Below are 26616 nucleotides of genomic sequence, written 5' to 3'. Positions count from 1 at the left end.
ATAGGAATACTTTAAGGACAAGATTATAATTTCAACTTCCTATTTCTTTGGAAAATTGTTTTTGAGCCAATTATTTGCACAAAGCCTCAAACCTACCTATGACACATCTCACAATTAATTAATCAAGTACATTAGGTTAATTCCAAGGCAAACTATATAATTTATTTTAAAATGCCAATCCCATATTTATTTGAATGTTTTGAAATGTGTTCAAAGATTTTCAACACATACTTTGCTACATAAGGTCCATCATTTTATCCTGTTTTTAAAAATTTTCCCCAAGAAAATCAAGTTATAAATTGGCCATTTTTTTCACTAAGAATTATAAAAATTCTAAAAATATGTTTCTTCCCATAACTCTCTATTCAGCTTTTTCAAAACTAGCTTTTTCTTATTCAAGAGCTTTGGACAAATATTGCCTTGTTTAATGAGCTATGTTTTATTTTCAACTCACATCTGCATTATTAAGGTTTTAAAAGATTTTGAAATTCTCTTGTATAATCACTCATTTGTCTACAAACTCTCTTGTCTATCTGTCTTTCTGTAGATAGGTTTGTCCTTTGTCACCAACATTGACCTCATTTTTGTAATGCTCCTTTGTGATTGTCCTGAGTTGGTATTATGGGTATATGCAGCAATGTCTTACTCCAGTTTCCTGTATTTATATGTTCAAAAAAGTTAGGTAAGACCAAGATCACTACTGATGATATCTATATATAAACACTGATAATAAAGCAAAGGTTGAATTAAAGCAATTTATGGTCATTTCACAGTTACATTAAATTTGTGGTTCTTTGTTGGCTTACATAGGTCTATGAAAATACTGGGATTTTGGATGTTTTCTTTGTTGTTGTTGTTGTGGTTGTGGGGCTTGAATTCTGGCCTGGTGCTGTTCTGGAGCTCTTCAGCTCAAGGCGAATGCTCTACCACTTGAGTCACTTGGTGGTTCATTGGAGCTAAGAGTCTCACGGACTTCCCTGCTGGGACTGGTTTGAATTTCATTCCTCAGATCTCAACTTACTGAGTAGCTAGGATTACAGGCGTGAGCCACCAGTGCCCAGCTTGGATGTCTTTTTAAAGTATTGCTAGTCTGATCTGATAAAAACATTTAATGTTGCCAGGTGTAATGGTATTTAAATAGATTTATTACTTAAATAGATTTATTATTTAAGATTTATACTTTAAAAGCTGAGTAAGTGGCTAGATATTTTGTAATACTCCTGTAATTCTAGCACTCTAGAGTCTGAGGAAAGAGAATGCTAGTTTAAGGACAGCCTGAGCTACATTGTGAGACAATGTCTCAATAAATACCTTATAAAAGAAAACAAAATGACATCTGAGTAAATGATGACACCATTTATCATTATTGTGTTGGGAAGTATGATTTCTCTCAAAGTTCTTGTTAAGGAAAGAGATGTGTTTTTTGTTGTTGTTGTTGTTGTTGTTGATCTTGGGGCTTGAACTCTGGGCTTGAGCACTGTCCCTCAGCTCTTCAGCTCAAGATGAGCACTCTACCACTTGAGCTACAGCACCACTTTTGGTTTTCTGGTGGTTTATTGGAGATACGAGTCTCACAGTCTTTCCTGCCCGGGCTGGCTTTGAACGGTGATCCTCAGTTCTCAGTCTCTTGAGTAGCTAGGATTATAGGCATGAGCCACCAGCGCCTGGTGAGATGTGTTTTTATAGTAAACCTTTAGGTAATGTTTTTAACGTTGAAAATAGGAAGTTTAGAGATTCATTATAGTTTGGAGATAGAGAATTCTTTGAATACATGACTTCTTTCTTATAGACATGTTTCGACATGATTCCTAGAGACAACATTAGTGACAGTGGGAATATATTTCAGATTTTCTAGCTTGAAAGGGTTGAAAAATGTTGAGAATTCATAATCAGGTAGATAGTTTTATTTACTGAAAAGCCAGAGAATATGCTATCCCTGAAATAAATGAAGAATCAGATTTTACAATATATGAGCTAACTATTGGCATTTGTATGGCAATTAAAAACACATTTGACTGTGTAAATACAGCAAAAAAAAAACCACCATTATTTTAGATAAAGATGCAGGGAAAGATGGAGAGGCAATGGTTTTAATTATGTTAAAACCAAATCAGAAGGTTTTCCTTTTAATTGATAGTGTGCCCATTAATGATGCTAACAGTTTCAGTCCAGCATAGGTGCCTATACCTTGGGGGTGATTTGCATGAATCAGCATATGAATATAATAAAGATGTATCACAATTGCACAATTTGGGATTTCCTTCAGCATTTTACATTGTTTGTATATAGGAGAGTACTGATTTTTCTTAGAACTCACATTCCCAATGGCCTTATTTGTATACCTTTATCATTTGACTTCCCACTTGTATTGTTTCTATCTGGTCTTGCATATATTATCCATTTAGGATGGTTCATTGAGGCAAGATCGCTGAATTGTTCAGCAGTCATGGCTGAAAAGATTTATCAAGATTGCTATATAAAGGAATGTGTGAAACGTGTCAAGTGAAAATAATGTTAGAAGCATAATGATAAATAAGTGAAGGACAAAATAAGGATAGTGCTAAAAATTGAGTTAATAAAACAGATGTAAAGAAGATAGAATTTGAAGTGAAGTGTCGAAAGGAAAAGTGAATGTTCATTTAGTCAACACTTAGGTAGTTCTCGAAGGTAATAAGTGGCAATTATTCTCATGGAAGTCAAGGACAAGATATCAATGGCCTTTACCAGTTGAGTCAGGGGAAGAAGTTGAATCATCAGAAGTATATTGTCCATTGTACTTTCCTACCTGATGTGAGTGCAGAAAATTTCCAACCTATCTCCATTTGTACCATTGATTAATACGTAATGTTTTTTGGGCTTCTGATATGTCAGTTTGTTTAATTTTTTTACATTTAATATACTATAAATAATGAGCTCCTATTGACAGGGATATTTTCCTATTCATATTTAACTTTCCATTACCTTACAAAGCCTAGCAATATAGCATTACTGTGTTGACTTACCTAGACAATAATGTGAAATTTTGATGAATGAGCCCTAGTCAGGGAAGAAAATAAGTGTTTATGGAGATGCAATAGAAGGTGGCTGTTCGATAGTGTGCTTTGGGGGGAAGATGATACCATCCCTGATGGAATTATAGAGTTGGATTGTGTATTAGTGTATTAGTGAACTGAGCAACTGATAGGTTAGACAATTTGATGATGAAAGCTTGGGATTGGTTAAAATGCTCATTGATAATTATTAAGTACTAGAATATACTACATGTGTTCTTTCCTGCATTTATGATATGTATCATTGGTGTTATTTTCACTGTGTTCTCTCAAAAGACAATCCAGAGAGGAAAACTTGGGGGTCCTAGTTGTTGTAAACAGAGGAAAATAGTGCTCCTGGTATATGCTATCCAGTCTCTAGGGAGGGATTTATTTCACTATTATTCACTCTTCTAGTTGAAAATTCTCCTTTAATGGAAGAACTATGTTGTAGAGAGGCTGTGAACAGGTTAATGGCAAGAAATTACATTTCAGAATGTATTCACTAACTACTGACTTTTATTCATCTTTAGAGGAAATTATATAGTACAGTCTGCATTGGCCCACTTCAGTGAGGTCATTTAGTGTTTTTATTATCCATATATATATATATATATATATATGTATATATATATATATATATATATATATAGTCTTTGACCTTCCTAATTTAAAAAGATTGCTTAAGGTATTGGTATAGCATCCTACCATGCTAACTATCATAAGTGTTTCTTAAAAGTCTTTCATTTTCATTGAGGTTACTTAGTTCAGTGATTTAGTATTAGAATTCAAGGCATGCTGAAGAAATGTTTATGTACTGGTTAATGATGAGAGACAATAAGAAAACACTAATTAGGAAAGAGGAAAACATATATGCCTTTCACATTACTCAGTCCAGAAGAGAATAGTCATGCTTTTGGATGATGATTTTTAAGAGATGCAAAGTGGGGAATACGTTGTTACTGTTGGTTTTTAGATGGACTTTGAAAACATAAAATAAGGAGGGTGTGTTCATTCTTATCTTGTTTTAATTATGGCTTTTCAGCAGCTGTTTTGAGTAAGATTAACATTTTTTTCTAACTTTATTGCCCTAGGCAAAAGTAATTGTTAGTTCAGTTTTCGGCATTATCAGGTTCACAAGAACCCTGTTGTCTTGTTGGGTCATGATTCCCTTTAATGATAATATTATATGGCATTGCCACTACATTAACCATATATTTTAGTGGAGCCAAGTACTAAGAGGGAGAGAACATATGAATGAATCTATGTTGAAATGGCAAATTTGTCTGAGAATCTTGTTGAATGGCAGAGATTTGAAGTATCATAGGGTTTATAAATACGCCTTAATGTAAATAACTATATTAGTCTCTTTTGTGTGAAATTTCCATTTCCAGCTCTTTAAAAATGTGTTTATAAAGTTTTAAATACAAATGGGTACCAATTTTGATTCACTTTATGTCTAATGTTTTGTCTTCTTTCCCAAAGTAAATTTAATGAGCTCCTACTTGACAGGGATTTTTTTCTTTTTATTGTCTTATGGTACAATTTCACAAATTTAGGAGATTTAGTAATGTTTGTTTAAATAAACACATGTGACAGAATTAGTGAGAAGTTATGAATCATGATAGAGTGTAAAGGAGAAAGAATGATATTGCGGTAGATATACAATGTCATTTGAGTTTAGGATTTTTTCATGTTTTCCAATGTTGCAAAGAGAAACACATGAATTTAATTACTTTTTTTTAATCCTCTGATAGATGTAGGTATAAGAACAAAGTGATTGATTTTAAAATCAAATGATAAATAACTATAGAAATATGTAATTGGAAAATTAGAAAAGGTTTCTCTTTTTCTGGTACCAGGGCTGGAACTCAGGTACTGGGCACACTGTCCCCTAGAGGTTTACTCAAGATTGGTACTCTTACCACTTGAGCCACAGCTTTATTTCTAGCTGTGTGGTTTCTAGCTGTGTGGTGGTTAATTGGAGATAAAATTCTCAGAGACTTTCCTGCCCAGGCTGGCATCAAACTGTGATCCTCAGATCTCAGTTTCCTGGTTAGCTAGGATTATAGACTTGAGCCACTGGTACCTAGATAGAATCTTTTCATGTCTGCTATTATTAAATATCATATAGATGTTACCCATCAGTGATTCCATCTGTTCTAACCCTTCTGATATTTTTCAGGGAAGGAAGAGGGTTATCACTGATGATGCTTTGGGTATGTCCTCAGATTTATTGGGAATTGTATACTTCAGAAACACCTGGTTTTTACCAGGGGAATTGAAAGGGCTTACTCACTTTACTTCTTGGTACCATGTTCGTTAGAGACTGCTTAAGAAATATGAGTGCCTTTTTTGAACCTTGCTTCATAGTTAAAGCCTTTTTGCTGCCCCTGGGGATTGAAATCCTGGCTTGGGTGCTGTCCCTAGCTTTTTGCTCAAGGTTAGTCCTCTATCAGTTAACCCACAGTTCCAATTCTAGTTAAAGCTTTTATCTTTACAATAGCATTATTTCCCCAATTTTAATGTATAATTAGATATCCAGTCCCCATGTTTTTCATTATTTCCTGATATCTTCTCTTCTATTATCATTATTCATTTCATTTATCTTCATTTATCACTTGTGCTGTAAGAATACCAGTGATATTTTTGTGTAATTTTATTTCTTTAAGCATTTTTTATTTAGTTCTCTATATTGAAAGATAATTCATTGAAAACAGTCTTATGGTTTCCATTTTTTCTAACACTTGTAGTCTGGCTACTTTTAATTTTTTTTTCTTTTTGGCTAGTCATGGGGCTTAAACTTGGTGTGTGAGTGCTGTCCTTGAGCTCTTTTGCTCAATACTAGTACTCTACCACAGTGCCACTTCTGTTTTCTGGTTGTTAATTGGAGATAATTGTTTCATGGACTTTCCTGCCCCGCCTAGCTTTGAACCATAATCCTCAGATCTCAGCCTTCTGAATAGCTAGGATTACAGACACCAGCTCCCAGTACATGGTTTTCTATTGATTTTTTTTAACATCAGTGAATATTTCAATTGCTGTTATTTCTGTTACTGTGCTCTTTATCTCTGATTCTTTTTACCCCCCCCCCTTTTTTTTTTTGCTATTATTGAGGCTTAAAATCATGTCTTCATGCTTGCTTGCATTGCTACTGCTGTGCTGCTGTGGCAGCAGCTCCCACCAGAAATGTTGCAGACACTGTCTCTGGAACTTTTCTGCTCCTGCTGCCTTCAAACCATGATCCTCTGGATCACAGCCTCCTGAGTAACTAGAATTCTAAGCGGGAGCCACAGGCAACTGGCAGAATTGTACTATTGTTGCTGATACTACAACTCAGAATGGTTTTTTTGTATTATTTTCTTACTTGATGTGAATATATGTTATTCATGAAATCTGAGGGAATATCACTTAATTACAAAATAACATTTTTGGACACTTTTCTTTCTCACTAGACTTTAGATTTTCATTGTGTATCTGTTAGACTGATACTTTTTGCAAATTCCTGAGATGCTTTTTGTATTTGTTTGTGCCCATTGTGGGGCTTATACTCAGAGCCTGGGTGCTGTCCCTGAGCTTTTGTGCTCAAGACTAGCACTCTACTAGTTGAGTCACAGCTCTGCTTCTGGCTTTTTCATAGATAATTGGAAATAAGAGACTCACTAACATCCCTGACCATGCTGGCTTTGAATTGGGACCCTCAGATCTCAGCCTCCTGTTGGGTGCTCAACTCTGAATTTTTTTAAAAAACCATGTTTTTCCTATTTTTCAGTTTGAACAATTTTCTCATCATCTGTTTCCAGGTCTATTATTGTTTCCAGTTTGCTCTTAAACTCACCTGTGAATTTTCTCTCAGATGTTTTTCTGTTAGGAAATTTTTTCATTTAAAAATATATTTTGTTGGGGCTGGGAAGGTGGCACAGTGGTAGAGCACTTGCCTTGCATGCCTGAGGCCCTGGGTTCGATTCCTCAGCACCACATAAGCAAAAAGAAAAAAGCCGGAAGTGGTGCTATGGCTCAAGTGGTAGAGCGCTAGCCTTGAGCTGAAGAGCTGAGGGACAGTGCCAATGCCCAGAGTTCAGGCTCCAGGACCGGACCCCCCCCAAAAAAATATATATATATATTTTGTTATATTAGATGCAATAATCCTATTTATTTACCATATATACATTTCTCCTTATGTCTTAAGATGTAAGTATAATTATAATTTGTTATAAAAAAATTACAACATCGAACATCTGGATTTTCTCAAGGATATGTTTATGTTTTCACTTTCTTTTGACTTTGTACTATATTTTTCTTTCTTCACTCACTAGATTTCAGCTTGGAAATTGTTGAACATATTTTAGAAACTGCATGCCATGTTATTACTTTGCGCAGTTGGGCTATTTTAAGTCCTGTACAGCAGTTTAGGCATTAATACAATATTTCCCCAATATTTGATCACAGAATTTCAGGCTCTGCCCTTCTGAGACTATTTTCTTCTTGCCTAACAGCTTCTAATGAGGCTGCTGATAGGTAAAATTCTTTAATAATGAAGACTTCCTTAGAGAAGTTTCTTTCCTCCAAGAGTGCACTCCCCTCTAGAGTTTACTTTTTAGTTGCTTTCCCCTGCCTTTTAGCTGATATTTTATATCCATGTAGCATTTACAGTTGTGATTCAGTGGAAAGGCCTTAATTTGGCAAAACATAGTGCTCTAATAGTTGTTAGCCACGCCTGAATGTATCTTATTTGGAATATTTGAGATAACAATGTGTTTATTTCACTAATTTGTGCTCCCAAAGGTTCCGAAGTCTTACATAGTACATGTCTATATCCTACAAGAAACATGTTTTGCAGAATTTTTTTTTTTTTTCGGTCGATCATGGGGCTTGAACTCTAGGTTTGGACGCTGTCCCTGCACTTTTCAGCTCAAGGCAAGCACTCTACTGCTTAAGCCACAGCACCGCTCCCAGTTTTCTAGTGGTTTATTGGAGATAAGAGTCTCACAGACTTTCCTGCCTGGGCTGGCTTTGAACCGAGATCCTCAGATCTCAGCCTCGTGAGTAACTAGGATTACAGGCGTGAACCACTGGCGCCCAGCTTGCAGAAATATTTTTATAAAATGGATGTATACTCAAGTTTGTACAGTATTTAGAACACAATTATTTGCACATTGTATACTTCCCACCTCTGTTGTTTCATTTTTTTACTGAGTGAGAATAATTTTATTTTCTGTGGAAAAATCTTTTACTATTTATAGGAAATCTAGTTTTCACTCTTCAAATAGAGAAGGGAAGCTGGACACCTTGATACATGAGTGTAGTTTTTGCTAATTAGGAGGCTGTATTGGTAATAGCAAGACACTGTGTTGTTAAAAAAAAATCTAACCAAAAACAGGTAGAGTCATGATTGCACTATACATTATATTTTATTTTATCCTGGTGCTACTAGACAATTTGAACTAAATGTACTTTATCACTTTAGAATTATTGCCTGTATTTTACAACTGTAACATGATGGAAACACTCTTAATAGTACTCTCTCACCACACTATAAAACATTTGATAAAATTCATAAAATAAAATATATTATTTTCCTCCAATAATTGAATCTAACAGTTCCTAGCTGTTCCTTATCACATTCCAAATATTTCAGAGAAATGCTCTTAAATCCAGGATCCATAAGGATTGGTGTGCACTGAGTCCTTGTCTGTTTAGATCTTTCTATACAAGAATAGTTGAGATACCCAGTTGTCAAAGCCCTGGCTATCTGAAATGAGACTATGTTTATGTGGCCTTTGTATAAAGGTGAACATAAATATAACTGTTTCTGTCTGAGTAGATGTTATATCAAATAGTTGTAAAATAATTTTTTATTTTTAATATTTGGTGGTGGTTTTAGGGTTTGAACTCAGGGTCTCTTACTTGTTAAGCTCATTTGGTTGGCTGGCACTATACCCCCAGCCTTGCTTTTTGGGGGTTAATTTGGAGCTAGCCTCTTGGACCTTTCAGCTAAGGTCAGAGTCAGTCTGTATCTTAGCCTACTGAGAAGCTAGGATTACAGGTATGAGCCAATGGCGCCTGGACTAATACATGTTTTGGCTACCAAAGCAAATAATTTAATAAAGAGTAGTTAAGAAGAGCTATTAAGTAAACAGTTTTATGTGATATTTTTGGTGTTTTGAGTAGTTCTGAGATTTAAGCTCAGGGTCTCATGCTTGCTAAGTAGGCACAGGTTTATACACAGTTGTGATAAAATGAGTTCCTCTAACACAGATTGATTATTATATTCTTGCCTTCCCCTAAAAAATTAACACAAGATAACCATTCCATGTTTTTGAACAGCTTCTTTTGCTTTATGACATTAACAGTAAAAGAATGAGAGAAGATTTAGTTCTTTGCTCCTCCACGGGGAACAAAATATGTTCCTCTCCTCCATTTCTTTCTACCTTCACCTTTCATAATAAAATAGTTGCTTAAACCTGCAAGGAAAGAATATGTTAGAGAGTAAGTGGATGCTTGCTAATGGAAAAAGTAGGGTAAAAAATTTATATGTATTTCATGTCCTTAATTAGAAATACTTTCCATGGTTAAAACATAGACTCGGGGCATTTAGGGAATTATACAGTAGACATCAGATAAGAATTCTCTTAACATAGAATTGATTCTGCTTTTGATATTCCGAATTTAATGGAAGAGAAGTGAGCTAATGATACTTTTGAATTGTAAGGGAAATTAAAATTAAACATCATTTGCTTGTATTTGAATGAATTTTTACCTTTGTACTACATGTCTGTTGTGATGATCATGCATTAAAAGGAAGCTATTTTGATTCTTGAGATGTTTATCATCCCTAGATTTAATCATTACCCTTCTGGAGTCTTAGGAGAAATTCAGAGTTTTTATTCTACTGAATGTGGAAAATAAATAACAAAACCTCTGTTTTGAGAAACAATCTTAATTGGTCTTGTTTTCTTTTTTATCCGTCTTTGTGTATCTAAGTTTATTTTATAAATACATCTGCATTTTTTGTCTGTCATCGATTACCATCTGCATGTCATTGGGCACAAGAGAAGGAAGAACATGGCAATGTAGAAAAAAAGAAATTAGCCTGGCGCTGGTGGCAAAATAAATCTGTCAGCCTATGTTACTTTGGTATGAGAAAAAGAGTTAAAAATGATGACAGTGTCCTTTCAGACCTCTTACATTTCCAATGTATAAATCTTAGTTTTAATTATATGGAATTACCATTCAATGATTTGTTTAGTGAGCCCATTCATTGGAAAAATTCCTATAAATGATCCAGTAAAAGTTTTCGGTTTAAAGGACTTATCTTCTCTGTTGTAATTACTATATTCTCTGTTTAGTAAAAGGAGCAATAGACAGCATGTAATTTACTGTAATTTAATTTATAATTTAATGCACTGTACCTGTGCTGCTTTAGAACTTTATTTACAACTGCAACCTTCATTTCCTGTCTGTCAGGAAGTGAATCTGTGGCTCCAGAGGTAGAGTGTCAGCCTTGAGGAAATCAGTTAAGGGACCATGCCCAGGCCATGATTTCAAGTCCCAGCACCAGGACATAAAAAGAGCCATGCTGACATACCATATTTATTTTTTATGAAATGCTTACTCAAATTAATTAAACAAGATAAACATCACAATACAAAGCTGGAAAGCACATAAATTAATGGTTATTAAGAGACAAAGTATTGTGAATGGCCACAAGCATATAAAATATGTTAAAATTTATCAACTTTAATTTTATAAGAAAATTTGCATATATCCAATTGAATATAGAAAACAAGAAATATAGATAATGTATATATGAGAAATGAAACAATTATCATTTCTTTTTTTCACCTATCAGATTAGCAGGTATATGTGTGTACAAACTGGGGAATTTAGAATTCCTGATGTGTTAAAAACTTTTAGCAAGCCGGGCGCTGGTGGCTCACGCCTGTAATCCTAGCTACTCAGGAGGCTGAGATCTGAGGATCGCGGTTCAAAGCCAGCCCAGGCAGGAGAGACTGTGAGACTCCTATCTCCAATAAACCACCAGAAAACCGGAAGTGGCGCTGTAGCTCAAGTGGTAGAGCGCTCGCCTTGAGCTGAAGAGCTGAGGGACAGCGCCCAGGCCCAGAGTTCAAGCCCCACGGCCAACCAAAAAAAAAAAAAAAAACTTTTAGCAAAACAGTACAAAATATGTATCAGATGGAAATTAGCACATTTTCACTAATAATTTCACTTTTAGGAATTAACCAATAGGATGTAATATGTTCAAAGATGTATATAATTTGAAGGATACTTGTTATGATAAATGAAATTATTTCATTAAATAGTAAATAACTTGTTTAATCAAATAGTACTAGGAAATTATCAAAGTGGATTATTTTCAGTTGTTGTGATATTATGCATGCACAAATTGATATTAAAAATCCTTCAAAGTTTACTTTTCACCTGTTACTGAGTACCAACTGTTCTTATTGATGCTGTATTCCACTCATGTGAAATGACAAATGCATGTGCCTTCTCTGATATAGTTAATAAACCAGTTTATAGGAAAAATATTCACACAGTTTTAGTAGTGATTTCTGGTCATTATTTTGCTATTACATTTTATATAATGTATAATTTCAGTTGCATATATTAGTTATAAAGTATTTATTGAGTTCTGAGTGTATGGGCCATATATGAAGATAAATACACATAAGTCCCCTCATTTAATGCTTATGAAAATAATATCTTAAATATAAGTAAATTGAGAGTGAAATTTGATTTGGAATCTCTAATTCATCTATTTATACACAACTTAAAAACAATCCTATAATGTCACAAACTTTGAATTAAAATGATGTATTAAAATGTGTATAATTTGTTAAAAAATTTTAGCCAAATCATGTTTTATAGAAGATTATGTAAGTCTGAAGTCGTTCTCTTTTTGAATTTAATCTCACTGTTACGGGTTATTCGGGGTACCTCCTCAGGATCAAAGTAAATTTTAGGATTTTTCAGGTGCAAGGGGAAAATACGAATGGGACATTGGTTTGTGGAAAATATTATGGTATACATTTTCAAAGAGGAGTGATTTCTAGAAATATGATAGAGGGCTTTATACATGGTATCAAAGCACTAAAATGCTATAGTAGATCATAATCTAAAAAGAACTGGCAATAATAATAGACCGTATAAAGATCTAAATGTAGTATGTCTTGGCAACTTTAAGGCAAAAATTAATCTAGGTACCCATGGCTCACACCAGTTATCTTAGCTGAGAACTGAGGGTTGTCGTTCAGAGACAGTTTGGGTGGGCAAATCTTTGAGACTTGTATGTCCAATTAATCACTTAATAGTCAGATATGGAGTCATGCCTCAAGCTATTGCTCCTTGAGCAGAAAAGCTAAGAAACAGTGTTCTGGCCCTGGTACACATATGTACATGTGTGCATGCATAACCACAACAATAATAAATTATTGTTGAATGAAGTAATATGACAATACAGATTCAATAGTCATAAATTCATATTGGAATATTCTCTCCAATAATGATTGCTGACCTTATATTGTAATATCTAAATATACTCCTTCATTTGAATATAAATGCTATAATCAGTTCAGTTTCCTCTGGTAACTTCAATATTTTTCTACCAACACTTGTATCTTTCATGTGAAGTTACTCAGCAGTTCCCAGGCAGTAACGAACTATTGATCAAAATGATAAACAGGGGAAACTGAGATATTTTTCTGTATAGTGACACAGCTGCTGGCTAAAGTGTGTTTACAACTTTTAAGTGGATTGTAATGGAAAGGTTACGCTCTGCTATTCTCACTTAACTTATATTGATTTTGGTGTTTGGGCTCTGTGGTTCAGATTGTGTAAGATTCTCTCAGGTGGAGTTCTGCAATGCTGAGAATACTGAAGAAGGAAGAGAAGTACAGGTAGAGAAGAGTCAGATGTGTGGAACTGCATGTCTGAAAGAAGAGTGCTTACACTAAGCTGTGTGAAACCCATTTGGGGGTGTTTCCATGGAAGATTTCTTGAAGGATGTTACAATTTACTCTTACTGGTAAGATGTCTATAATATTATAAAAATAATATTTTAATGAAAGGACAAATGATGGGATGGATGGAGGAATAGGGATAATTAGATGGGTAGCATTTTGACACATGAATAGGTTTTCCTCATATCTATGTACAGCTACAAGAAGAAAATATTCTAGTATATCTATTAATAGATGATATAATCTCTTGTCTCTACTCTTCACTATCCTTGGACAAATGAATAGAGTTAATTTTCTTTAGGTCCTTTTTTCTGGGCAGCAGGAAAATTGTGTCTTTTGAACGGCCATGCCTCAATCATACAATTACTCTGTGGAAAGTATGAAAAAAATCATAATAAAAAAATCATTGTTGCTGAATAATACAATGTTTCTTTTCTAAGCCACTGGACATGGACTGATCCTCTTACTAACTTAGTTCTAGCCCATAGGTAGAATGTCTTAGATTTCTGCCACTCCTACATATATTAAATTCTAATTTTTCCATATCTGATTCTCCCATTAAGTGGAATCTTTTGAGCTCATGGTGATAATATATAGGCTTCCTACATGAATATGAAGAGTTGGCATGTGAATATTAAGCCTAATGTTCTTCCCCCACCTTTTTTCAGTTTTATACTTTCACCCTTTATCTAGATATGACAAATCTGTTGTTCTACCATTTGTTAAGCTGAGGTTGGATGATCCCTTGAATCCAGCTCATAATCAGCCTAGGAAACATGTATTTAGATAGGTAGTTTTATTTATCTTTAAAGAGAAGCATCTTTTCATTTCAGTCACTTTTCTCTATTTTTCTTTCAGTTTCATTCAGTTAAACTAGTTTCCTGCTTTGTGTTGCCCTACTTTTCCTGTTTGTTTTCTTTTTTATTTTTTTTCTTTGGGTTACTTTGGAAATTTACTTCTATTTTTATGTGAGCTCCATTTGTTTCTTGTATTAGAACCAGTACTTAGGGGCTGGGAAGGTGGCTCAGTGGTAGTGCGCATGCTTTGCATGCCTGAGACCCTGGGTTCAATTCCTCAGCACCACATAAGCAAAAAGAAAAAAGCCAGAAGTGGCGCTGTGGCTCAAGTGGTAGAGCGCTATCTTTGAGCTGAAGAGCTGAGGGACAGTACCCAAGCCCAGAGTTCAGGCCCCACGACCGGACCCAAAAAAAAAAAAAAAAAAGAACCAGTGCTTTATAGATTTGTCTAAAGACATTCATAGCTATAATTCACATTTTTTTTTGCCAGTCCTGGGTCTTGAACTCAGGACCTGGGCACTGTCCCTGAGATTCTTTTGCTCAAGGCTGGCACTCTACAAGTTGTGTCACAGCTTTTTCTGTGTATGTGGTACTGAGGAATCGAACCCAGGGCATCATGCATGCTAGGCAAGCATTCTACCACTAAGCCACATTCCCAGCCCCAAATGCACAAAACTTGATATACTCTATCCTTAAGTTATTTGTAGTTCATTCTGTCTTCCTGCTTTCTATGGTCCTTCTCTACTGCAAATTACCTCAGTAGTTACATGATTTTTAAATTAAATTTTCATTTTTCATTCCATTTTTAATTTTGATCAGAAGTGTTTGTATGCTTTAAATACTTTAAAATTCATTATTTGTATTATGTTCCAAAATATGATCTGTCATGATGAATGTGCACCCTAGAAATGTTATTTTATTTAGTTATTATGTGAGATGTCCTATGATTGTCAAATTTCTTTTTTTCCTAATCCTGTGGCTGAACTCAGGTCTGGGTGCTGATTCTGAGCTTTCTTTCTTTTCTTTTTGGTCGGTCATGGGGATTGAACTTATTTCCTGAGGACTGTCCCTGAGCTCTTCTTGCTCAAGTCTAGCATTTGCTCATGTGTAGCACTCTACCACAGCATCACTTCCAATTTCCTGGTGGTTAATTGGAGATAAAAAAAACTCAGAGATTTTCCTGCCTTCGCTGGCTTTGAAATGTCATCTTCAGATATCAGCTTCCTGAGTAGCTGGGGTTACAGGTATGACCCACCATTGCCCAGCTTATGTTTCATTTTTATTCCATCTATCCCTATTTCTTTTCCATATTGCCATTTTTTTCTTTTCCAGGCTTTTCTTTCATTATATTCTAGATAATATTTCAAAATAAATTTCATGGTACTACACACACACGCACACACGCACACACACACACACACACACAGTTTCCTATGCACTATTGGGATAAATTTTTAACGTTCTTATCTCTTACTTTGAGAATATTCCTACTCTTAGGTGCTTTTAGTTTTACTATCAAAAAGCATTTTCACAATGTATTTATTAAGGGCCCAAGTTCTGGTGAGTTTAGGGACCCCTGCTGATTTTTGTCACTTTTCTATCTCTGCATTTTCTAATTTTCATCAGCTCCTATATCCCTTCACACTGCCTCTAGCTGCAGTTAGCAACAGCTGACATATTTCATTTTCTTTTACCACTTTATGTTGCATAAAAATATTCTTGTTGTGAATTATGATGTGGCAAGTATTGATTACGTATCTGGCACATTTGGAAAATTTGGTGCTTCTGTGATGATTTGTATTGTAATCATAAAAGATAATTTCATACCCCATTTGCTTCTTAAAAGTTCTTTTTGTGGTACCAGGATTTTATCTCAGGTCTTTAGACTTGCTACTTGAGCAAGATTTTTTTCTTATTGTGCTCTTTTTTTAAAAAAAAAAAAAAGTAAATTCCTTGTTTTTGCCTAAATTTCAATTCTTTAACTTGTCTCTCTGATGAGATAAATGCAGTCTGCCTCTATTTGGTAGATCTTAATGCTCACACAAGTGTGAGAATACCTTTTCAACAGGACACATAGAACATTAGGTTACAGAACGTTAGTATCCTATCATACGCACTTTTTTTTTTTTTTTTTTTGAGGTCCGGTCATGGGGCCTGAACTCTGGGCCTGGGCCCTGTCTTTCAGCTCTTCAGCTCAAGGCTAGCACTCTACCACTTGAGCCACAGTGCTACTTCTGGCTTTTTTCTTCTTGCTTATGTGGTGCTGAGGAATTGAAGCCAGGGCCTCATGCATGCAAGGCAAGCGCTCTACCACTGAGCCACCTTCCCAGCCCCATAAGCACTTTTTATATAATAAAAGAATTTGTACATTGTTCACTTGGGACAACTTTGTAAATAGATATGTTTACTGGATTATTTACTGGAATAGTGAGGAAACAAGAAGATGCAATTAAGAAGTATCTAATTCTACATACAATGTATGTAATTATGCTTTTAATTTTAAGTGTGTATGACTTTCTGACAGTATTTTTCTTTCTTCTGCTTTGCTTTGCTGAGTACACTAGAATCATTATCTATACTTCAGAAAATTAGGATAAGAACTTAAAGTACTTTTGAAATAAATGTACCATACCATATCTTTAACTATTATGTTTATTTTTTGAGTGAATTATTGGGTATTTTTACATGAAGTATCTTTTTCATTTGAGAATATCTCAATCTTGGTTTCTAAATCATTGCTATCTTTAACTTTATCTGGGTTTAATTTTGAATAAACACTATACAAGTTCAGGAAGTAGTACATTATTTACAGTTTTATATTCCAATGAGATACAGAAATGTATGTGATTAGACCAGGTAAAGCAAAGTGTCTCTCATTTAGAGATTACATCTATGAAGAGCCAGGATTGTTACAATGCATTTATTTCTGGCTTTATGACTATGAGTGCATGGATAGGGTCATGTTTTGGCTGGGGAACAGAGGATGAAAACCTCAGAGACACATTTTATTGGCCTGGGGTTTGGAGGAGAAGAGAGGACATGGGTAAAGGTCATTTCTTTTAAATGGCTAGCCCTTTGGTGATTAGGTGGACTAAAGGATTTGAGTTGGACCAAGTAGGATCTGATAGGAGGCTAGAGCAACTTACCTATGAAACAGTGAGGGGTTCATATGCATATGGCATATCATGACTCAAAACTGATCCCATGTACCACATCTCCCAAGGGCAGAGGAGGCACACATGCTCTTGTACTAATAGATAAGGAGAAACAGACAATAGTGCAGTATATGTGAGACTGCTTACACTGGCATGTAAAAGATCGAGGCAAAGTCATCCATGCTTTTGTCTTCTCATTTGCAGTTTATTTGAGTCTAAGTACTAGAGGAAGCAAAGGAAAGCAAAGCAGTTTTGAGAGTGCCAGGAACACCTATAGAGCATGCAGGCAGGGAGGTAACTGTGTGCTTTGATCCTTTCCTCAATTGCTCTTTCATTTGTCTCCGCTTCCCAGGGTGTGATGTCATAAATACCCCATGGTTACAGCAGCAGAAAGTCCTGAGGGCGTGGCCAATCTACAGGCTGTGTGTCTTCAGGGATGCCTTGCAGGCCTCTGTGTGGATCAGAAAGGTAAGCAAAGATTTCTCTGTGGGAATGATGTTATTGGCTTGGACTGGTAGAGTTGGCAACCTCTCAGTTGGCAGTGCTTCTCAGTCCTACCACATCCAAGGCCCCAAAGGTGGCCAAGGCCCATACGGGAAATGTATTCTGTTCTGCAGGGTGCAAACCCCTAGCCTTTCCTTCTGTCTCGTGGCCATAGTGCTGTGCTTGGATCGATGATGATTCCCCAAAAAATCATGCCTTGGAAAAGCTGAACAAAATGAGTGAAAATTTATGCCCTTCTCACTCATCGGTGACTGAGGTCCAGCACAGTGAATTTCCTAGGTAGTGTAGGGCTGAGGCTCTGCTTCCTTCTGCCCACTCAGCTTGGGGCATGGCAAAGACTGGTAGCTGTGCCAGGATGCCTGTCCATTCAGGCACTAGGCCTTTTGCTTTGCTCAGTTCGGTACGTGTGCAGGAAGAGCAGAGATGAAGCAGAAGCATAAGTGAGACAGCCCACACCACCCATAGGATTCGGCCAGTGACCTTTGTGCCTTGTTCTATCCTCAAGTTTTCCATTGATTTGTCTCCACTCCTCAGGGCATGATATCACAAAAGCCCCACAGGCAGTGGTGCAGGAAGTGGCTTGGCTCTCTCTTGTGCAAGTTGGTGGTGGTGCCTGTCTACAAGCCCCATGAGCTGTTTGGTGACCTCTCTGCTGCTATGTCACTGAGGAAACTATTATCATCACCAGGTAAGTGGTACCCCATGGTATTTTAGTTCTCAAAATGATACTATTTCTTCCTTCCCCAGGATTACCCAATATTCTGTCAAGTTGTGGCCTCAGAGATGTGTTCCACAGTTGTCCTTATCATAGTCTTTCTTGAAGGTATTAGGCCAACTCAATGCCCCATGTGTTTCGTGGAGTATTCGTTCCAAAATACTGTAATTGGATTGGTGATGCCTCAAAAAATCATGTCACGAAAATCTGAACAAAATGAGTGAAAAATCCTATGACTATGGATTATCTATAACTGAAGTTCAGCATGATTACATCACCTTGCTAGTATAAGAACTCTTTCATGAGCAGGATGCTCCCCCTAGTGGCCTTGAATCTACTCAGAAGGTTGTAGAGCCTTCCATCAAAAGGGGGGAGTTGTTGGTTGGCACATGGTGGGTGTTCCTGTGAAGCATGGATTTGTGTTCCTAATGATTGTCATTCCCTTGTTTGCCATTTCACTATCCACTTGTCCCTTGTAAAAAGCCAGAGCAATGTTTGGATATGGTTTGAGTAGATTTGATTTTGACATTGGGGATGGGAAAAGACTCTCACCCCTGTATCTGGATTGCAGTCACCAGGGCTCAGATTCAAGTCTAGATTTGGTTTGTGAGACATGTGGTTTGGTAGGTCCACCCTAACTCAAGTTTCTGTCCCATTGGTTGGATTTGTGTTTTTTGGCCATTGTATAGGGTAAGATTTGAGAGCTTTCCAGGTATACAATTCTGCCTTTTCTTGAAAAATAGTGTTTTGAGCCAGGTCCCAGTGGTACAGGGTGACTCTATGTGCCCAGAACATGGGGCATGCTTGTTTGACTTCTTTGAAGGCTGATACAGGACACTAGAAGGCAAAACACTGATGTGAGCTTTGACCCTGGGCTGCACTAAGGCTACGTTAGCCTGTGTATGTGTGTTTGTGGAATAAGCAGGCAAGAGGGACACCCACAAGATTGCATTATTTTAGTTGATGCTTAGATAGGGTTTCCACATGCCCATCTATCAAGGCAGGTAGCAGTGTAGATGTACAGGCCAGGTTGAATTCTGTTAGTTCATACAACGAAGCATGGTTCAGGCAGAAGGTCAGTCTTCTCAGCCTGACTTGGCACTATCATCCAAGAGGGTAATGTGAGTGTAGGTGATGGGTAATCCTACTTTGGCTGTATGAAGTTGTTCTATGCCGTGTTTTCTGTTTTGTTTTGTTTTTTGGTGGGTTGTAGGCCTTGAACTAGACCTTTGCACTGTCCCAGAGCCTCTTTGTACTCAAGAGTAGCACTCTGCCAATTGAGCCATAGTGCCACTTCTGGATTTTGAATGGTTAATTGGAGCTAGGAGTCTCACATGGACTTTTCTACCTAGGCCAGTCTCAAGCCACAATCCTCATGTCTCAGTTTCCTGAGTAGCTAGGATTACAGGTGTGAGCCACTGGCTTCTGGCTCCAGTGTGTGTGGGGGGGGGAAAGAGGGGGGTTGGGGACAATTTGCAGCAGACTGCAGGGCAGAGTTGTCCTAGCCTACTAGAATGGAAGAGGAACCTGCAGTCAACCTAAGTTGTCTTAGTAGAACAATGAGATTGGCAAGAGGAACTTTTGTGTTTTTACATTGTGAATAAGAGTTGATATTTTGCATTTTGTAGAGGGAAGACACTTGCTGTGGAGGTTGTATGCAGCTGTGGCATTGCAGCAGGTGTGAGAGATTGGCCACAGCTAGCAAGTTTGCCACCTGCAAACTGACATTGACCCATGGCCACCACACCTTCCTTAGGTATGCAACACAGCCAACCCAGTCTCATACTTATCTCATCTAGGAAGAGGAAGAAACAAATCAAGGCAGTTTTGAGAGTGTCAGAAGAACGTGTAAGAGAGGACATAACTCTGTGCTCTGATCTGATTCTCAATTTGACATCTGATTTGTATCCACTTTTTAGGACGTGATGTTTTTGGAAGCCTCATTGTCAGCATGGCAGAAAGGGGTCTACCTTTGTGGAGAACTGGAAACTGTGGCCCATAGGCAGACTGTGTCTTTAGGGATGACTCACACGTCATTATGTGGCTCAGAAAGGTAAGCAAGGCTTTCTCTATGGGTTTAACATTGGTGGCAATGCTGCCAACCTCTAAGATGCCAGTCTTTCTAATTCCTACTACATTGGAAAGCCCTATGAGTGGCCACAGGTTATGCTAGTACTCTATTCTGCCCCTCAGGGCTGCAGAGTTCTAGGCTCTCCTTTTGGCCAATGGCTATGGTTGTGCTTGGATCGATGATGATTCCCCAAAAAATCATGCCTTGGAAAAGCTGAACAAAATGAGTGAAAATTTATGCCCTTCTCACTCATCGGTGACTGAGGTCCAGCATGTTGCCTACCCTAGATAATATAGGGCTGAAGCCCCACTTACTTCTGCTTACTCAGCTTCTTATATGGCCTCTGGCTAACAGCTCTGCCAAAGTGCCCATCCATTCAGGTGCTAGGTCTTTTGCTTTGCTCAGTTGGGTGTGTGTGCAGAAGGAGCAGAGATGAAGCAGAAGCATAAGTGAGACAGCCCACACCAGCACCCATAGGATTCGGCCAGTGACCTTTGTGTCTTGTTCTATCCTCAAATTTGTCATTGGTTTGTCTCCACTCCCCAGGGCATGATGTCACAAAAGCCCCACAGGCAGTGGTGCAGGAAGTGGCTTGGTGCTCTCTTGTACAAGTTGGTGGTGCCTGTCTGCAAGCCCCATGAGCTGTTTGGTGACCTCTCTGCTGGTATGTCACTGAGGAAACCATTCTCATCACCAGTGGGGTAGGTGGTGTCATGATTTTTGAGTCCTAAGAGAGATGTGGTTCATTCCTTCTCCAGGGCGCCCTTTCAGTCTACCAATTTGGGCATTCCCTCTGTCCTGAGAGGTACTTCCTACAATTGTTCTTCATACAGCCTGTCTTGAAGGTCTTAAGACATCCAAATGTCTGATGGGATTCACAGGAGCAATTGTGCCAAAAAATTGTTCTTGGATTTGGTGTCCCCAAAATATCATGAAAATCTGAAGAAAATGAGTGAAAAATCCCAATTCCTACTCTCCTGGGTGACTGAAGTTCAGCATGTTTGCATAACCCAGCTAGTGTAGGAGTGAAGCAGGACTTATTTTCCCTAACTTATGTTCATGAACTATTCCAGGAAGCATCTCTACAGAGATGCCCAGTCAGCTACAAAGACCTTGAGATCATGCCTTTCTTTATGAGGTACGCATGGCAGGTTGAGACTGCCTGATGGGTCAAAAGAGACAATGGGTAGAATTGCTTGAGGTTAGTGCAGAGAAGCAGGAAGTTAGCATCCAATAGTGAGTTTCAGGTTTATATACATCCAAGGGAAGAAGCAAGTTCGATTCAGGGCCCTTGTGGACATGAGACAAGCCTCACTGTATGACAGGACCCATTTCCCCTGGTAGCATGGACACAAAGACATAGAAGAAACTTGGCAATGATCCTTGTTTAGGATGTGCACAAAAGTGTAATGGAGGGGCTGGGAATATGGCTTAGTGGTAGAGTGCTTGCCTCACATGCATGAAGCCTGGGTTCAATCCCTTAGTACCACATAAACAAACTAGAAGTGGAACAGTGGCTCAAGTGGTAGACTGCTAGCCTTGAGCAAAAGTAGCTTAAGTGCATTGTCCAGGCTTTGAGTTCAAGCCCCAGGACTGGCAACAAAAGGACAGGAAGGGGTGACAGTGAGTGGGACAATAATGTCTTCACAGAGTGTCTGTGGAATGTAGCTTGGCCAGCACTCCCCCGTCCCCTGACCTGTGCTGGTCCTCATGGGATAGGTGTGTCATGACCAGCCTGACTCCACACTGGAAACACATGGATGTGAGCTTACCCCCACCTGTAATGGCCTCTTACCTTTTGTTTTGTATTGGGAAATAGCCAGCGGCAGTCTTCCACTTAGGATGGCCTACTAGGATCTTGTTGCTGAGTAGACTATGGACTCCTCCCAGGGCTACCTTTTGACTTTCATCAGCAGGAGGCTCCCCTTGGTGGCCAGTTAGTTACTTAGGGGAGGTTGTAGTGTAGGGGTAAGCCCCACTTAATTCTGCCCACCTAGCTTCTGGATCAGCCTCTGGCTGATAAATGTGCCTTGGCACCCATTCAAAGATGCACTTGGAAGGTACGCAATAAGAACCTTTATGAGACAGCCACACTGCCACCCATAAGATCATGGAATTACCTTTGTGCCTTGGTCCATCCTCAACTTTGTCATGGACATGTCTCTACTCTCCAGATTGTGATGTCATAAAAGCCCCCAACTGAATGATCTCCTATACAAGTTGGTGGTGCCTAGACCACAAGCCCCATGCTTTGTGACCCTCCACTGCTATGTCACAAAGGAACCTAACTGTTCTCAGCCCCAGTGGGCAGGTGGCTACTGGGAATATGGCCAGACCTCAGGAGGTGCTCCTGTGACTAGTAAGGATGCAGACACATGGCACTGTTGGGCAAAATTCTTGTTTGGGCTGAAAGCTTATATCGTCTTTTGGCAGTCTAGACATGTGAGATTCACCATATGTGTGGTGTGTGTGTGTGTGTGTGTGTGTGTGTGTGTTTTATGAATTAAGCAGGGAGACTCAGGGCCTTAGAACTGTCTTGTTTCTGGTAGACAGGCATGCATGGGGGTCGCTATCAGCATGCTCAACAAACAAGGCATGTAGATGCATAGTTGTACAAAGGCCAGGTTGAGTTTGATCAGTTTGTACAAGGAAGTGTGGTCCAGAAGGAAGGTAATTCTTCTGGGCCTGTGTGGCCACAGGCATCCCAAAGTGTCTGGTTGATCTATTTTTGATGGTTCGAAGTAGTTCTGTTCAGTTGCTCATTGGGTGGGTTTCAGTTGGCAGAGGGTGGGTGAGGGTGCTTCATCCTTGCTTAGAGGAAGCGAAAAAGAAGGTGCAGTTACCCTGGGATGTCTAGAGAGAAATGAGGCTTGCAGGAGGTCCCTTTTCTCTTGCCACTGAGCACAGGAGGTGATAGCTGGCATCGTGCGAATAGCTGCCCCTTGGTATGAAGGAGGTATACCACATAGATTTGCAGCAGGTGTCGGTACTGGTTGGGACTGGAGAGCTTGCCACCTACAAATGCACACACTAATCATAAGCATGAGGTGTGCAATGGAGTCATGCCGGGCCCCCTCTTCAGGGAGAGCAACATATAAGAGGAAGAGAACACAGAAAGGATCAAAGCACTTTAGACAGACATACAGATAAAGTAGATTGTGATTGTCACTCTTTGCTCCCATCCTTCTCTCAAGTGGGCATTTGATTTGTGACCAATTTACAGGGATTAATTTGGTGGAAGCCCGACAGGAAGCATGTCACCGAGGGGCCTGCCTTGGTGGAAGATCAGAGTTTATGGCCAGTGTGCAGGCCTTGTTTATTCACCAATACCTATCAAGTGACTGTGTGGCCCCGAAAGGTAAGCCAAGCTTCTTTTGTGGAGGGGACATTGTTGACATGGACTGGGACTGGTATCCCATTAGGAGTCGTTTTCTACATTCTACCCAATGCTAGGGAAATGCAAGTGGCCAAACAGCACTCTTGGAAATTCTTGTGAAATCGAGTGTTCTCTTCTCACCTGTGGCAAAACTCTTTGTGCATAGATCAATGATAATTCCCCAAAACCATTCCATGGAAAAGCTGAACAAAATGAGTGAAAACTCACTCCCATCTCCGCTCATCGGTGACTGGGGTCCGGCACTTTTTGTACGAGCTAGCTAGTGTAGGAGCCAGGAAAGCCTTTCCCTCACACGCATTTGTGTCGCAGCACAGGCGGCAGCCCTAGCCAGGTAGCCAGCCACGGCAGTGGGCCCTGGCACTCACCGTTCCTTTCTCCAGTGGGGCTTGCCTGTGAGGCCGAGGTTGGGCCGACTCGTCTGGGTCTCGCTTCTGTTCAAGTGTCTAGAGCTGCCAGCTAACCAGTTAGCACATCCTTGCTCTACTTGCTAACTCCGTGGTCTTTGGCCACTTGGGCGCTGTCCGGCTGCCAGTCCCTTGTCCAGGGAACGAATACGCAGCGTTTGAAAGGCGTACACTGGCAAACGGCTGTCATCGACACACTGCAATGCATAAACTCAAACAACTAATCCTTTCACCACTACCGTCTAACACTTGCACAAAGAAACCCCCACCCCCAGGCACAGGCACACGAAAATACATGTACGCATAAATATACACACACACACAAACACTCACCGACCCAATAATGCATCCCAAGTTTTGCTTGCTGTCCTACGAGCCGTTGTGCTCAGGGAAAAGGCTAGCCATATGAGGGGTGGATAAGAGAATGAAAGATAGCTATGGAGCTAGGGTAAAGAGGGACTTGTGCCGGGTCAGCCCTTAGCCTTGGGTCTTTGCTCAACGAGGCTCTTGATTTCCCTTGGCTCCCAGGCGCTGATTTCCCACAAGGCCTTGGGTCAGTGTGGCCTCAGGTTGGAAGCCAGGCCCAGAGAGCTGTATAGCCTTGAAGATGCCTGAGTCGGCCACATGCTCCAGGACCCTTCATGTTCAGTGCATTGCCCCTGAGGAGAACAAGGTAAGCCTTTGTGTACTCAAGAGGGTCCCACTGTCCTGAGTGTGGGTTGGAGATTGTCATGGCTTGCATTTGGCGTTCTGGCAATGGCCTGCCCAGAGCTGCTTTTGAACCCTGTTGGTGGTACTAGGCTGGTGAAACGAGACAGGCTTTGAGTGACAGACACAGGATGGATGAGTGCAGTTGACTGCCAGAGATATCAAGGCATGGGCCTGAGAGCAGGAAGCCCCAGGAGATTACCAAGGACTGGTTCCAACAGGGTAGCTATCCCACAACAAATTTATGCCCCACAAATGCACACCAACAAACACCCAATCCAATTCACACGCAACAGCCACACATGCCCAAACCATGGGCCCCGACATATGGCTTGATAAACCAGGAGCCGGTCACAAGTTCATGGTCATGCTGAACACATTCAGAGTTGGACACAAGAAGACAAATAGGGATTTGGAACAAGCTGCGAGTTGGCGTGATGGGTCAACCCTTGGCCTTGTTCCTTTTCTCAACAGCGCTCTTCATTGTTCTTGGTCCCCAGGCGCTGATTGCCCAGGATGCCTTCGGTCAGCGGGACCTCGGGGTGCATGCCAGGCCCAGGGAGCAGTGTAGCCTTGAAGGGGCGCAAGCCACCCGGCCTGCTCCCTGTCCCGCCGTGGACAGTGCATCGGCCCCGGGGAGAGACAGGTGAGCCTTACTGGGCCCAAGGGGGTTCCGTGGTGGTCCTTGGTGTGGGTGGGACCTGCCCTCAGTAGAAGCGTGTGTGGTGTTGAGGTTTTGAGGCCCGAGGTGTGTGTGGCCGAGGTTTGGGCTAGCCCTGTGGAGAGGAGGCTGAGGAGTCCCGCGGTAGGCCCGTGGGGTGCGATGGAGGTGTGGGTGCAGGTCCTTGGCCAAAGCACTAGCAGTCCGTTAGCGGGACTGTGGCAGTCGAGCCAAGCCGGTGGATGCTTGCATGGCCCGGCCAGGATAGGCAGAGTGGGCAGGCCTTGGGCCGGATGGGTCTAGGTCGGTAGGGCCGTCATGGCTGAGTGTGTGGGGGGGGGGTGGCGGGGGGGGGAAGGAGGAGCATTGGGCAGGCTCTGTGTTTCTCTGTGTTGGGCAGGGCCTTGTGAATTGGGGCTCCGAGGAGCCTGCCGTCAGCAGGCGGCTCAGAGGCGTCCCCAGTCCTCCCCCGACAGTGGGCAGAGGCCCTGGCAGAGTCCGTGCAGGAGGGTTGAAGGAGAAGCAGCTTAGCGCGGGCGCCCCCTGGGCCCTGTTGCCGGTACGACGATGCTGGTGAAAGGAGACGGGCTGTGAGTGGCAGACACTGCATGGGTGTGTGCAGGTGGCGGGCAGAGATTTCAAGGCGTGGTCCTGCGACAACTACACAGGACTGGGTAGTGGGTCAGGGTAGCTGGCCCACACCAACCTGACGCCCACGCGAACCCGCACACCCGCACACCCACGAACAGACACACACGCAACACAGGCACGCATGCCCCCACCCACGGGCCCCCTCATCTGGCTTGGTAGACCCCGAGCGCTGTCACAGGCGCATGGTCGTGCCGAAACCCCTGGAGGAGGGTGGCACCGGAAAGCAGAAGACAGATAGCTGTGGAGTTGGGGCAAGCTGCGAGTTGGCGTGACGGGTCAGCTCTTGGCCTCGTTCCTTTTCCTCAACGGCGCTCTTGATTGTTCTCGGTCCCCAGGCGCTGATTGCCCAGGATGCCTTCGGTCAGCGGGACCTCGGGGTGCATGCCAGGCCCAGGGAGCAGTGTAGCCTTGAAGGGGCGCGAGCCGCCCGGCCTGCTCCCTGTCCCGCCGTGGACAGTGCATCGGCCCCGGGGAGAGAGAGGTGAGCCTTACTGGGCCCAAGGGGGTTCCGTGCTGGTCCTTGGTGTGGGTGGGAGCTGCT

The 26616-nt window shown here is 40.5% G+C and overlaps 1 long non-coding RNA gene and 4 other non-coding genes across 5 annotated transcripts in view; all 5 read left to right on the top strand.

The window, feature by feature from the left end:
• The first annotated feature begins 17632 nt into the window (after window positions 1–17632).
• On the top strand, window positions 17633–17728 carry LOC122123036. The gene has a single exon (XR_006150252.1). It is a non-coding gene; the product is annotated as a small nucleolar RNA SNORD116 (small nucleolar RNA).
• A 625-nt stretch (window positions 17729–18353) lies between these two features.
• Window positions 18354–18445, top strand: LOC122123039. The gene has a single exon (XR_006150254.1). It is a non-coding gene; the product is annotated as a small nucleolar RNA SNORD116 (small nucleolar RNA).
• Window positions 18446–20426: 1981 nt separating this feature from the next.
• Window positions 20427–20522, top strand: LOC122123035. Its single transcript, XR_006150251.1, has one exon. It is a non-coding gene; the product is annotated as a small nucleolar RNA SNORD116 (small nucleolar RNA).
• Window positions 20523–23794: 3272 nt separating this feature from the next.
• On the top strand, window positions 23795–23889 carry LOC122123037. Its single transcript, XR_006150253.1, has one exon. It is a non-coding gene; the product is annotated as a small nucleolar RNA SNORD116 (small nucleolar RNA).
• Window positions 23890–26414: 2525 nt separating this feature from the next.
• LOC122122975 overlaps window positions 26415–26616 on the top strand; it is a 50286-nt gene continuing 50084 nt past the window's right edge. Inside the window, exon 1 of the long non-coding RNA XR_006150224.1 lies at window positions 26415–26556. This is a non-coding gene — a long non-coding RNA (uncharacterized LOC122122975). The remainder of the gene's footprint in view (window positions 26557–26616) is intronic.

Source organism: Dipodomys spectabilis, unplaced genomic scaffold, assembly GCF_019054845.1.
Source record: "Dipodomys spectabilis isolate Male_0828 unplaced genomic scaffold, ASM1905484v1 ptg000219l, whole genome shotgun sequence".
Lineage (NCBI taxonomy): Eukaryota > Metazoa > Chordata > Mammalia > Rodentia > Heteromyidae > Dipodomys > Dipodomys spectabilis.
Note: the sequence above shows the minus strand (reverse complement) of the source record. Positions and strands in the feature narration are given on the sequence as shown.